Raw genomic sequence first — 13312 nt, 5'->3', positions numbered from 1 at the left:
TTGAAACATCTTACAGGATTGAACATGTCATTAAAGGAAAGAAGGAGGCAAATGAGTAGGCATTACAGATGATCTCATTAAAATCACTGATTAGGTACTGAATTTAGCTGAATTTTATGACAGATAAGGAAAAATGGGAAAACACTCGTTATCATGTTTTCTTTATTTTCTTTGAGTTTGGATACTCAAGGAGGAATTTATTGTGTGGGACCTTATGAAAGAGACATTGGACAACACCACAGACGACATTCTTATGCTGCACTTTTGCAGTGATTTAATGACTGATTAAATGGACTGTGCAAGCCTTGATCTTGAGGAAAGAAAGGATGAGTGTGTAACATCCAGCCACAGCCTCATAAAGATGTTTCTTCTCTGGACCAAATTGAACATTCCTTTCTTTGCCTTCTTAACACAGGTGCAGTGTTGGGACTGTAGAGGAAGGATTAGTTAACAAGTCCTCTGGATTCTCTCTCACAAATATCAGGGGTTTTCAGGGAGCCATTGATTGTTGCTGGATTGCAGTCAGGTCTGAATTTTCTGTCCATTCTGAGCTGCTTCATAGAAGAGCTGGGTATGCTGCTGCCAGATGCAAAGGAGGCTCCTAACAGTGTGTCACTATAGGGTCTTGTCTTTTGCTCTTTTCAGGAGGCGCATACTCTTCACACATGCATCAGCTGAAAAATGCCTGTAAAGAACCTTAAATCTTCCTTGTCACTTTGTTGTGATTTGATTGAGATATATGAATTCCATCCCAGTGAAAATGGAAAAACATTATTTCTATGGTGAAAAATAAAAATAGCAGTATTAATAATTTAATACCTTGATCAAAATAAAACTCTGACTTGGCCCAGTGCAATAGCTGATTTTAAGTAGAACAGCATTCTGACAGGTCCTCCATGACGAGTCAGCTACTCAATACGTGCTTAAGTGATGACCTCATATCTCCATCTTTTAGATGGGGTCATTTAGTATTACGTATTTAAGTATTGGACTTAAATGACTGTCCAATACATTACTTTTGTTTAAAACAATACAGAATTGAGACTGCATCTGTCATCCCTTTGTACTTAATTTAAGCAGAGGATTATTAGACTGGCTCAGATGATACAAGAAGCCTAAAATCTTTACCAAGGTTATGTAATTGGGTCACTGTTCAGTTATACAAGAAGCCTAAAATCTTTACCAAGGTTATGTAATTGGATCACTGTTCAGTTCTCGATTACACTTTCAAAGATTGTTCAAAGATTAATGAACACTGCAAAGAACCTGAAGTTACATATATATTTCAACTGTTTTCTGCTTAGATTGAATGGAGTGAAACAATGGTAATAGCAGAATCATTATGCATAAAGTGGTATTAGGAAATAAAGTTCTTTTTTTTTTTTTTAAAGCCAGCTCACATGGACTCTTCAAGAGATGCCCAGTAGACTATTTATTGGGTCAATACTTTGGGGGAAGGCACTAGAAGCAGAAATTGTTAGGGAAAATAACCGGGCACTGGTTGGCATCAACTAGTTGAAAAAGATCTCAACAATCCTAAAGTCGAGAGATCTCTTTTCAGGGTGTTTAAAAATTCTTAGTGATTAAAGGAGCATCTTAGGCTGGATGAAGTTACTGGCTTGTAACATGAGCAGTACCTGGAAGTCTTCAAACTAGGAAGAGATAATTGTAGATCTCTTTGCTTTCATAGTATGAGATGGAATTCAGGAATGTTGAACATCAGGGGCATCCTTTTATGTCATCCTGTGGCTGCTGACAGCTTGTTATGTTCAGTTCTATTCTAAAGGCATTGGGTAAAAGATGGCTTAAATATAAAGGTTTTCCATTGTGCCTCACCCCATATAACCTTGCTAAAATAGCCAGGATCATCCCTCCTTTTTTTCTTCCCTTCTAACTTTAGACTTACAGAAGAATTACACCTCAGGACCTTTTCTGATATGGCTTGTTATGCCCTTTCTTTGCAAACATGAGATTTAGTGTTGGGTTGAAGGCTTAGATTCAATTTGATAAACAAACTGGTAAGCATGTACTGTGTGCAAGGAAGAGAGGAAGTAAGTGGTGAAGAAGGACAAGAGGGTGAAATTAAAAAAATTAACAGGACATGTGGTCCTCCTCTCCCTGGGGACTCAAATTCTACTCTGATCAGCAAGACAATTACCCAATAAAGGAAAATGTACTAAATATATATAATTTGTATTAACACAACTAACTAAAGGCTGCATGAGATTGAGGGGTGGGTGGGAATTTGGGTCCTTGGTCCAATTATGGTTGTAGATAAGACATTCAGCATGTTATGCTACTCAATTTTGCCCTGAAAATATGACTTATTGGGAATTTAGTCTCATTTGTGAAGTGTGACCCCTTTCAACTCATTTCTCAACGTCTACCCAATTGGTGATAATGTTCCTCTTCTATTTTACTTACCACAACTCCAGCCTTTCCCTAAATCACATTTGTGGACACCTCCTTTCTGTGTTTTCCTAAGATTGATTTGTGATTACTCCCCCATTCTCAGAATGAAATTGCCAGATGGCATCTGAAACTGGAAAAGACTTGTTAATCCAGAGTCAGATAAGGTAACACTGCAAATACCTCACAGTAAATCTCAAAGGACAAGGGAAAGTATCATCCCTGAGCCTGGGGTTACTGCTAGTTACACAATGGTAATTAATCTTTAAAAAAAATCCTTTTATAATAGTATTTATTTATAATATACTGCTATATAATATTTTACATATTTATGGGGTACATGTGGTATTTTGTTACATACATAGAATGTGTGATGATCAAGTCAGGGTATTTGAGGTGCCCATCACTTTGAGGATTTGTCATTTCTATGTGTTGAGAACTCTCTTCTAGCTACTTTGAAATAGACAATACATTGTTGTTAACTATAGTCACGTGACTCTGCTGTCAAATGATGGAACTCATACCTTTCATCTAACAATACATTTGTACCCGTTAACCTACCTGTTTATCCCCCCTTGCACTCACCCACCCTTCCTGGACTCTGGTATCTATTATTCTACTCTCTATCTTTATGAGACTGACTTTTTTTAAGCTCCCATGTATGAGTGAGACCACATAATATTTGTCTTTCTATGCCTGGGTTATTTCACTTAACATAATGCCTTCCAGTTCCATCCATGTTACTATAAATGATGTGATTTTTTTCTTTTTTATGGCCAAATAATGTTTCATTTTGTATATATACTACATTTTAAAAATTCATTTGTTTGTTGGTGTACACTAAGGTTGATTCCATATCTTTGCTTTTGTGAACAGTGCTGCAATAAACACGTGAGTGCAAGTATCCCTTTGTTATACTGATTTCTTTTTCTTTGGATAGATACCCAGTAGCAGAATTGCTGGATCATGTGGTTCTATTTTTATTTTTTTGAGAAATCGTCATAAGGTTCTCCACAGCAGTTGTACTAATTTGCATTCCCACAAACAGTGTATGAGTTCCCTCTTATCCACATCCTCATCTGTTAGTTTTTTGTCTTTTAATCATAGCTGTTCTAACTGGGGTAAGATGATATCTCACTGTAGTTTTGATTTGCATTTCTCTGATGTTTAGTGATGTTGAACTTTTTTTCATATACTTGTTGGCTATTTGTATGTCTTCTTTTGAGAGTTGCCAATTCATGTCCTTTTCCCACTTATTTTATTTTATTTTACTTTAAGTTCTGGTATACATATTCAGAACGTGCAGGTTTGTTACATAGGTATACATGTGCCATGGTGGTTTGCTGCACCTATCCACCCGTTGTCTAGGTTTTAAGCCCCACATGCATTAGGTGTTTGTCCTAATGCTCTCCCTCCTTTTGCCACCCACCACCCAATAGTCCCCAGTGGGTGATGTTCCCCTCCCTGTGTCCATGTGTTCTCATTGTTCAACTTCCATGTATGAGTGAGAACATGCGGTGTTTGGTTTTCTGTTCCTGTGTTAGTTTGCTGAGAACGATGGCTTCCAGCTTCATCCATGTCTCTGCAAAGGACATGAACTCATTCTTTTTTTATGGCTGCATAGTATTCCATGGTGTATATGTGCCACATCTTCTTTATACAGTCTATCATTGATAAGCATTTGGGTTGGTTCCAAGGCTTTGCTATTGAAAATGGTGCTGCAATAAACATACGTGTGCATGTGTCTTTATAGTAGCATGATTTATAATACTTTGGATATTACACAGTAATGGGATTGCTGGTTCAAATGTTATATCTGGTTCTAGATCCTTGAGGAATTACCATGCTGTCTTCCATAATGGTTGAACTGATTTACACTTCCACCAACAGTGTAATAGTGTTCCTATTTCTCCACAACCTCGCCAGCATCTGTTGTTTCCTGACTTTTTAATAATCACCATTCTAACTGGCGTGAGATGGTATCTCATTGTGGGGTTTTTTTTTTTTTTTTTTGAGATGGAGTCTCGCCCTGTGGCCCAGGCTGGAGTGCAGTGGCCCGATCTCGGCTCACTGCAACTTCTGCCCCCCGAGTTCAAGCAATTCTCCTGCCTTAGCCTCCCAAGTAGCTGGGACTACAGGTGCACACCACCACACCCGGCTAATTTTTGTATTTTTAGTAGAGTCAGGATTTCATCATATTGGCCAGGCTGGTCTCAAACTCTTGACCTTGTGATCCTTCCACCTTAGCCTCCCAAAATGCTGGGATTACAAGCGTGAGCCACTGTGCCCAGCCCTCATTGTGGTTTGGATTTGCATTTCTCTAATGACCAGTAATGATGAGCTCCTTTTCATATGTTTGTTGGCTACATAAATGTCTTCTTTTGAGAAGTGTCTGCTCATATCCTTTGCCCATTTTTTGATAGGGTTGTTTGTTTTTTTCTTGTAAATTTGTTTAAATTTCTTGTAGATTCTGGATATTAGACCTTTGTCAGATGGGTAGATTGCAAAAATTTTCTCCCATTTATAGGCATGGACAAGGACTTCCTGACTAAAACACCAAAAGTAATTGCAACAAAAGTCAAAATGGACAAATGAGATCTAATTAAACTAAAGAGCTTCTGCACAGCAAAGGAGACTATCCTCAGAGTGAACAGGCAACTTTGCCCACTTTTTAATGGTATAATTTGCTTATTTTTTGCTATTGAGCTGTTTGAGTTCCTTGTATATTTTGGATATTAGTCGCTTGTTGATGACTAGTTTGTAAATATTTTCTCCTATTTAACAGGTTGTCTCTTCACTCTCTTGATTGCTTCCTTTGCTATGCAGAAGTTTTTAGTATAATATAGTTCTATTTGTCTATTTTTGTTTTAATGTCTGTGCTTTTGAGGTCTTAGCCATAAAATCTTTGCCTAGACCACAACCTACAGAATGGGAGAAAATTTTTGCAATCTAGCCATCTGACAAAGGGCTAATATCCAGAATCTACAAAGAATTCCAACAAATTTACAAGAAAAAAACAAGCCCATCAAAAAGAGGGCAAAGGATATGAACAGACATTTCTCAAAAGAAGACATTTATGCAGCCAACAGACATATGCAAAAATGCTCATCATCACTGGTCATCAGAGAAATGCAAGTCAAAACCACAATGAGATATTATCTCATGCCAGTTAGAATGGCAATCATTAAAAAGTCAGGAAATAACTTAGGATGTGGAGAAACAGGAACACTTTTACACTGTTGGTGGGAGTGTAAATTAGTTCAACCATTGTGGAAGACAGTGTGGCAATTCCTCTAGGATCTAGAACTAGAAATACCATTTGACCCAGCAATCCCATTACTGGGTATGTACCCAGAGGATTATAAATCATTCTACTATAGACACATGCACAGGTATGTTTATTGCGGCACTATTCACAATAGCAAAGACTTGGAACCAATCCAAATGTCCATCAATAATAGACTGGATAAAGAAAATGTGGCACATATACACCATGGAGTACTATGCAGCCATAAAAATGATGAGTTCATGTCCTTTGCAGGGACATGGATGAAGCTGGAAACCATCCTTCTCAGTAAAATATTACAAGGACAGAAAACCAAACACCGCATGTCCTCACTCATAAGTGGGAGTTGAACTATGAGAATACGTGGACACAGGGAGCGGAAGATCACATACCGGAGCCTGTTGGGGGGCTGGGAGAGGGATAGCATTAGGAGAAATACCTGATGTAAATGATGAGTTGATGGGTGCAGCAAACAAACATGGCACATATATACCCATGGAACAAACCTGCACGTTGTGCACATGTACCTTAGAACTTAAAGTATAATAATAAAAGAAGAAAAAAATTAAAAACTAGCAATCAAAACCCTAAAAAAAAAATCTTTGCCTACACCTTCGTATGTTTCATAGGAAAGTGTTTTCTGTTTTTAGTTAGTAGTTTCATAGTTTTGAATCTTAATGTTTAAGTCTTTAATCCATCTTGTGTTGATTTTTGTATATGGTGAGAGAGAGATAGGGGTCCAGTTTCATTCTTCTGCATACTGATATCCAATTTCTTCTGCACCATTTATTGAAGAGGGTGTCCTTTTTGCAGTGAATATTCTTGGTGCCTTTGTTAAAAATCAATTGGCTGTAAATATGTGGATTTGTTTTGGGGTTCTCTATTCTGTTCCATCAGTCTATATGTTTGGTTTTATACCATTACCATGCTGTTTTAGTTACTATGGCCTTGTAATATATTTTGAAGTCAGGTAGTGTGATGGGTCCTGCTTTGTTCTTTTGCTCAGGATTGCTTTGGCTCTTCTGGTTCTTTTTTTGTTTCATATGAATTTTATTTCTTTTTTTTTTCTATTTCTGTGAAATATGATCTTTTGATAGGGATTGCATTGAATCTGTATATTACTTTGGGTAGTATGGTCATTTTAATGATATTCTGATCCACAAGCATGGAATGTCTTTCCTTTGTGTCCTCCTTAGTTTCTTTCATCAGTGTTTTGTAGTTTTCCTTGTAGACATCTTTTACCTCATTGGTCACATTATTTTTCTAGGTATTTTATTTTTTTGGTAGCTATCGGAAATGGGATTGTCCTCTTGATTTCTTTTTCAGCTATTTCATTGTTGGTGTATAAAAATTCTACTGATTTTTGTATGTTGATTTTGTATCCTGCAACTTTACTGAATTTATTTTTCATACCTGAGTCTTTGGTTTTTCTAAATATAAGATCCTGTCATCTGCAAAGAGGTACATCTTCCTTTTTTCCCCCCCAAATGTGGATGCCTTTTATTTCTTTGTCTTGACTTATTGTTCTGGCTAGGACTTCCAGTATTATGTTGAATTTGAGTGGTGCAGGTAGACAGCCTTGTCATGTTCCATTTCTTGGAGGAAAAACCTTCAGTATGATATTGGCTGAAGTTGATATTTTTATATATGGCCTCTATTATGTTGAGGTATGTTCCTTCTATGCGTAGTTTGTTGAGAGTTTTTAATCAGGAACGATATTGGATTTTATCAAATGCTTTTTCTGCATCTATTGAGATGATCATATGTTGTTTATCGTTCATTCTGTTGATGTGATGTATAACATTTATTTACTTTTGCATGCCAAACCATTCTTGTTTCCCTGGTGTAAATCCCACTTGGTCATAATGTATTATCTTTCTGATATGCTATTTAATTTGGTTTGCTAGTACTTTGTTGAGGATTTTTACATCTATGTTCATTAGGGATACCCTTCTATAGTTTTCATTGTTTTTGTTCTATTCTTGTCTTGTTTTGTTATTAGGGTAATGCTGGCCTCACACAATGAGTTAGAGAGAATTCCTTCCTCTTCAATTTTCTGGAATAGTTTCAGGAGGATTGATATTAGTTCTTCCTTATATGTTTGGTAGAATTCAGCAGTGAATCCACCAGTCCTAGGCTTTTCATTTTTAAGAGAATTTTTATTATTTATTTAATCTTGCTACTCATTATTGGTCTGTTGTTTTTTTATTTCTTCCTGCTTCAACCTTGGGAAGTTGTAGTTTCTAGGAATTTATCCATTTCCTCTAGGTTTTTCAGTTTGTTAGCATATAATTGTTCATAATAGTCTCTGATGATCTTTTGTATTTTTGTGTTGTCAGGTGTAATATCTCCTTTTCCATTTCTGATTTTGGTCTGGGTCTTTCCGTCTTTGTTAGTCTAGCTAGCGATTCGTTAATTTGTTTATCTTTTTGAAGAACCAACTTTTTGTTTTATTGATGCTTCGTGTTGTTTTTTAGCCTCTATTTTGTTTAATTCTGCTCTGATCTTTTTTGTTTCTTTCCTTCTGCTAATTTGGGGTTTGGTTTGTTCTTGCCTTTCTAGTGTCTTGAGGTGTATTATTAGATTGTTTAAAATCTTTCTACTTTTTTGATGTAAGCATTTTATTGCTATAAACTTCCTTCTTAGTACAGCATTTGCTCTGTCCTACAGGTTTTGGTATGTAGTGTTTCCACATTCATTTGTTTCAAGAAATTTTTCTATTTACATTTTAGTTTCTTTATTGACTCAATGGTCATTCAGGAGCTAATGTTTAATTTCCATGTATTTGTGTAGTTTCCAAAGTTCCTCTTGTTATTGATTTTTAGTTTTATTCCATTCTGCTCTGAGAAGATACTTGATATGATTTCACTTTTTAAAAATGTGTTGAGACTTACTTTTTAGCCTAACATGGTCTATCATGGAGAATGTTCTATGTACTGAGGAGAAGAACCGTATTTTGCAGTTGTTGAGTTGTTGGATAAAATGTCCTGTTAATGTCTGTTATGTTCATTTGGTCTAATGTCCAGTTTAAATCCAACGTTTCTTTGTTGATTTTCTACCTAGAACCTCTGCTTACTGCTGAGAGTGGGGGTTTTAAAGTCCCTCGCTATTATTATATTAGAGTCTATCTCTCTCTTTAGATCTAGTATTATTTGGTTCTTTTTTTTTTTTTTTTGAGACAGAGTTTCACTCTGTCACCTAGGCTGGAGTGCAATGGTGCATTCTCGGCTCACTGCAACCTCCAACTCCCAGGTTCAAGCGAATCTCCTGCTTCAGCCTCCCAAGTAGCTGGGATTACAGGTGCCTGCCACCAAGCCTAGCTAATTTTTGTAGTTTTTAGTAGAGAGGGAGCTTCACCATGTTGGCCAGGCTGGTCTTGAACTCCTGACCTCAGGTGATCCACTCACCTCCGCCTCCCAAAGTGCTGGGATTACAGGTGTGAGCCACCGCGCCCAGCCACTTTGGTTCTTTTTTTAAGATATCTATGTTTTTGGTAAATTTCTAATTTGTATCCTGAATTGTTTTTCTGATTTATTTACTTTTTTTGGACTTTTCTTATTTCTCACTGAACTTCTTTTGAAACAATTTGGATTCTTTTTCCATGATTTTCTGAATTTATTTTTGATTGGGATCTATTGTTGGATAATCATTGTTCTCCTTTGGAGGTGTCATATTTCCTTTCTTTTTCATGTTTCCTGTGTTCTTACACTGGCATCTGCACATCTGGTATAATAGTCATTTCTAATTTTTAAAATTGGCTTTCATATGGGAAGACTTTTTCCTGAGGATGAATCTATAATGTTGGTTGGGTAGGGTACTTTGGTTTTGATTCTGGGTGAGTACAGTTGTGCAGTCTCTGTATGATTTCTTTCTCTATAAACAGTGTCAGTGGTATCTGAGATTTCCTCAGTGGCTTAGGCTGTAGTTATTATTGGAGGCTGGGGTGTAGTTTTGGTGGAGACTGGGACACAAGGTAGGCTAGTCTTCAGTCTCCTGGGGAGGCATCAGTGGGATAGCATGCCTATCCTGGGGACCCTAGATGGCATACACTGCCACTAGTGTTAGCAGGTCCAGTTGGGTCTATTCTTGGGCCTCCAAGTGGCTTACTTGGATGCCAGTAGTGACAACCATGGGCTGGACAGGTAGAAGGGTTCTCATGCCCCTGAGCAGCTGGTATGTTTGAGTGATGGTAGTGGCAGTTGTAGGACTAACCTCTAAGTCCCAAGTAATGCATGCTGGTGTTGGTGGTGGCTGCAATGGGCTAGGCACACTAGTCTCCAGGCCTGCAGGCAGCACATGCTGGTAGGTGCCAGCTGTGGTTGTAGTGGCTTGGTGGGTAAGCTCAACTTCAGGCCCTTGGGAGGAGGGTTTAGGTGCCAGTGGTGGTAGATTAGGCTGGGCAATCCCCTGGCCCTTGGACTGTATGCTCTGGCATGGAGGGGAGGGTGAAGCTGGGCTAGGCTGGCTGGTCCTCAGGGCCCTGCAGTTGTGTGTACAGGTGTTGGCCATGGTAGGCAGGAATGGGGCAACCTCTAGGCCACTGGCAGAATGCCACTGGGTGGTGTTGGTGGAGAGGCAATGTTTTTAGTGATGGCAGCCTAGGCCAGCAGATGTTAAGCATGTGTGCCACTTGTGCCTCAGCCCCAGGTATGGTAGCCCACGGTTGCTTGTTCCTAAGCCCTGGGGTCAACAGCCAGCTCTTCTCTTGCACCTCTGTCCGAGCACTGCTGGCTTCCAGGATAGTGCATACTCTGTTGGGGGTAGGGCTCTAGAATGGTGCCTTGCTCAGCCCTGGTTGTAGCCTGCATCTTGATCATGCCTCCTACCTGGGTATGGTAGCCCACGGTTGCTTGTGCCTAAGCCCTGAGGGCAGCAGCCCATGCTTCTCCCGCACCTCAGCCCTGGTGCTACTGGGTTGCAGGATAGCATGCAGTCTATTGAAGACAAAGTTCTTTTTTTTTTTTTTTTGAGATGGAGTTTTGCTCTTGTTGCCCAGGCTGGAGTGCAATGATGCGATCTGGGCTCACTGCGACTTCTGCCTCCTGGGTTTGAGTGATTCTCCTGCCTCAGACTCACGAGTAGCTAGGATTACAGGTGCCTGCCACCACACTGGGCTAATTTTTGTATTTTTAGTAGAGACAGGGCTTTACCATGTTGGCCAGGCTGGTCTTGATCTCCTGACCTCAAGTGATCTGCCTGCCTCAGCCTCCCAAAGTGCTAGGATTACAGGTGTGAGCCACTGCACCTGGCCATGGGTCAAGGAGCTCTCCCATGGCTAGGATTGCCGGAGTCCATGGTGATAATGTGGACCACTGAGGGTCTCTCACTCACCCTTTCCCTGTATTGTAGTCTCCCTTGGCTCACAGCTGATCTTGGCTAAGCAGGCTTCCTTACTTCCTTCTCCTTCTTTACTTTAGGTATTGCCTGCCACTTTTCTACTGAATTCCAGTATTCTCTCTTGGGTGACCTATTTGAAGCATAATTATCTACTCACTATATTGGTTCTTCTTAGCGGAGGAAGCAAGTACAAAATGCCCCTAGTCAGCTCTCTTGAATTGTTACTCCTGGTAACGAATCTCAAGGTGTGGCAAGATATGGAAACAAATTGTGGTCTTCCAATCTTTTTTTCTCTCGTGACGTCATTTGTGTGTAGTAGAGTTTGATTCCATTTCCATCTCATCTGCCTGAACGGGTAAGTACAAAGGGCGTTGGTATCCAAGACCAGGTTGTTATGAGCTGTGTAGGGAAGTTGTCAAAACATTATCATATTCTCTAATTAATTGACCTCTTATAAAATTGACCTCTATTCAGAGATCTCTTGTGTATATCTGCTTCTCTGGAATTCCTCTTTGTTAGTCCATTCCTTGCTGACGTGAAGATTCCGTATTACAAGGCAAATATTATTTATTTGTGAAACAAACTTGCAAATCTGGCTGAAGTTGTAGAATTTTATGAAGTTATTGAAAGTGATGGAGCTGAGCTGGTGGAATATGACAAACAAGACTCAGGCAGAAATAGGTCACCTGACAATGAAGGAAGAGAGTGTTAACAAGGAAAATGATGAAGGTATGTTTGGAAAAACAAAGAATAGGAGAGAACTTTGGGAAAAAATAATGAATCCTTCCAATATATTCACAAAAATAAACCTCTTTTTCTTGCAAAATCAAAAGTAAAGAAAGAATTGGATCATGTTATATGAATATTTTTTCAGAAAAAGTGTTCCAAAAATGTCAGCAGAATTTATTCTTGCTTTGCTCTAGTTACCAGGTTAATGTTGCAGTATAACTTAAATTTTGTTAAACGTAAAATAAAATACATCTTGGTTTCATAATTTACTTTTTAAGGTGTTGTTTCAATCTTTCCTCCTGCTCTTTAATATGAAATTTGGTATTATTTTGAAGTGGCTTTACTTAACTGGCCTCGTTCTGGTACTATCGTTCTAGAATAACCAGGATATGCCTCTTCCTTTACCTGTAACTTTTGTGTAGGTAAACTTGTCCAAGGTACTCATTCTAGTTGGAATGAGTTGGAAGAAACCATTTAGTATGACCTTATTTGCAAAAAAATTAATTTACTTTTCTGAAAAGAATAAGTTAGTATCCTTATTATTTTATACCCCAGTTTCCTGAGATATCTGCTACAAATTTGAAGAATTTTGGAAATGAGTCTGTAGGAAGTCTAGGTGAGAAATGTTTCCACGATGTATAAGAGAAAACTTGTTGAATTAGGAGAAAACATCACAACGTTATTAGAAATTATCATAAAAAGTATTCTGAGAACATCATAGATACTTATAACCAAGAGGATTAATATAGTTATGTGTTTAGCTATCAGACTATTCGTTATCAATATCTGCTCCAGGACCTAGATCATGAAGCAAGTGACTCTTTTCCTTTCAAGCTTTACCTGGTCCTCAGCGTTGACTATCCAGACTCCATCGCAGAGGGAGGTTAGATGAGAGGACCAGAAGTTAGGATGCAGGGACAATCTCTTCAGTGTTTTGAATAAGTTCTTGAAATAGATGAAGCTAATGAAGAGATGCTTTTTCTGTGAATTTATCTCTTCAGCCAGTACAGAGGCCAATAGAGACCTTTGAAGGTTCCTTATTGCCTAAGAAAGGAGAAGCCTGGTCACCTTGGTAAAGCCTGTCAGATAGTTCAGAACCTCCCTAGAGACAGACCTTCAAGTTAGCACCATAGACTGGGCACAGATAAAGTTTCATTAAGGCCTCAAAAGTCTTAGGTTTGTGTGTTTTTTTTTTTTTTTTTTTTTGAGACAGAGTCTTACTTTATCACCCAGGCTGGAGTGCAGTGGCCTGATCTCAGCTCACTGCAACCTCCACTTCCCAAGTTTAAGCGATTCTCCCTTCCTCGGCCTCCCGAGTAGCGGGGATTACAGGTGCCTGCCACCACGATCGGCTAATTTTTGTATTTTTTAGTAGAGACAGGGTTTCGCCATGTTGGCCAGGCTGGTCTTGAACTCCTGACCTCAGGTGATCCGCCCACTTCGGCCTCCCAAAGTGCTGGGATTACAGGTGTCAGCCACTGCATCCAGCCAGGTTTGTGTCTTTAGGTACTAAAAAATGTTATAACGGCCTATTCCTTAGTTGGTTCACAT

At 38.8% G+C, this 13312-nt stretch overlaps 1 protein-coding gene across 7 annotated transcripts in view; it reads left to right on the top strand.

Annotated features, from left to right (window-relative positions):
- Window positions 1–13312, top strand: part of NEK10 (NIMA related kinase 10) — a 266308-nt gene that overhangs the window by 25172 nt on the left and 227824 nt on the right. The window lies entirely within an intron of this gene.

This window comes from Gorilla gorilla, chromosome 2, assembly GCF_029281585.2.
Source record: "Gorilla gorilla gorilla isolate KB3781 chromosome 2, NHGRI_mGorGor1-v2.1_pri, whole genome shotgun sequence".
NCBI classification, from domain to species: Eukaryota; Metazoa; Chordata; class Mammalia; order Primates; family Hominidae; genus Gorilla; species Gorilla gorilla.
This window is presented reverse-complemented; position numbering and strand designations above follow the sequence as displayed.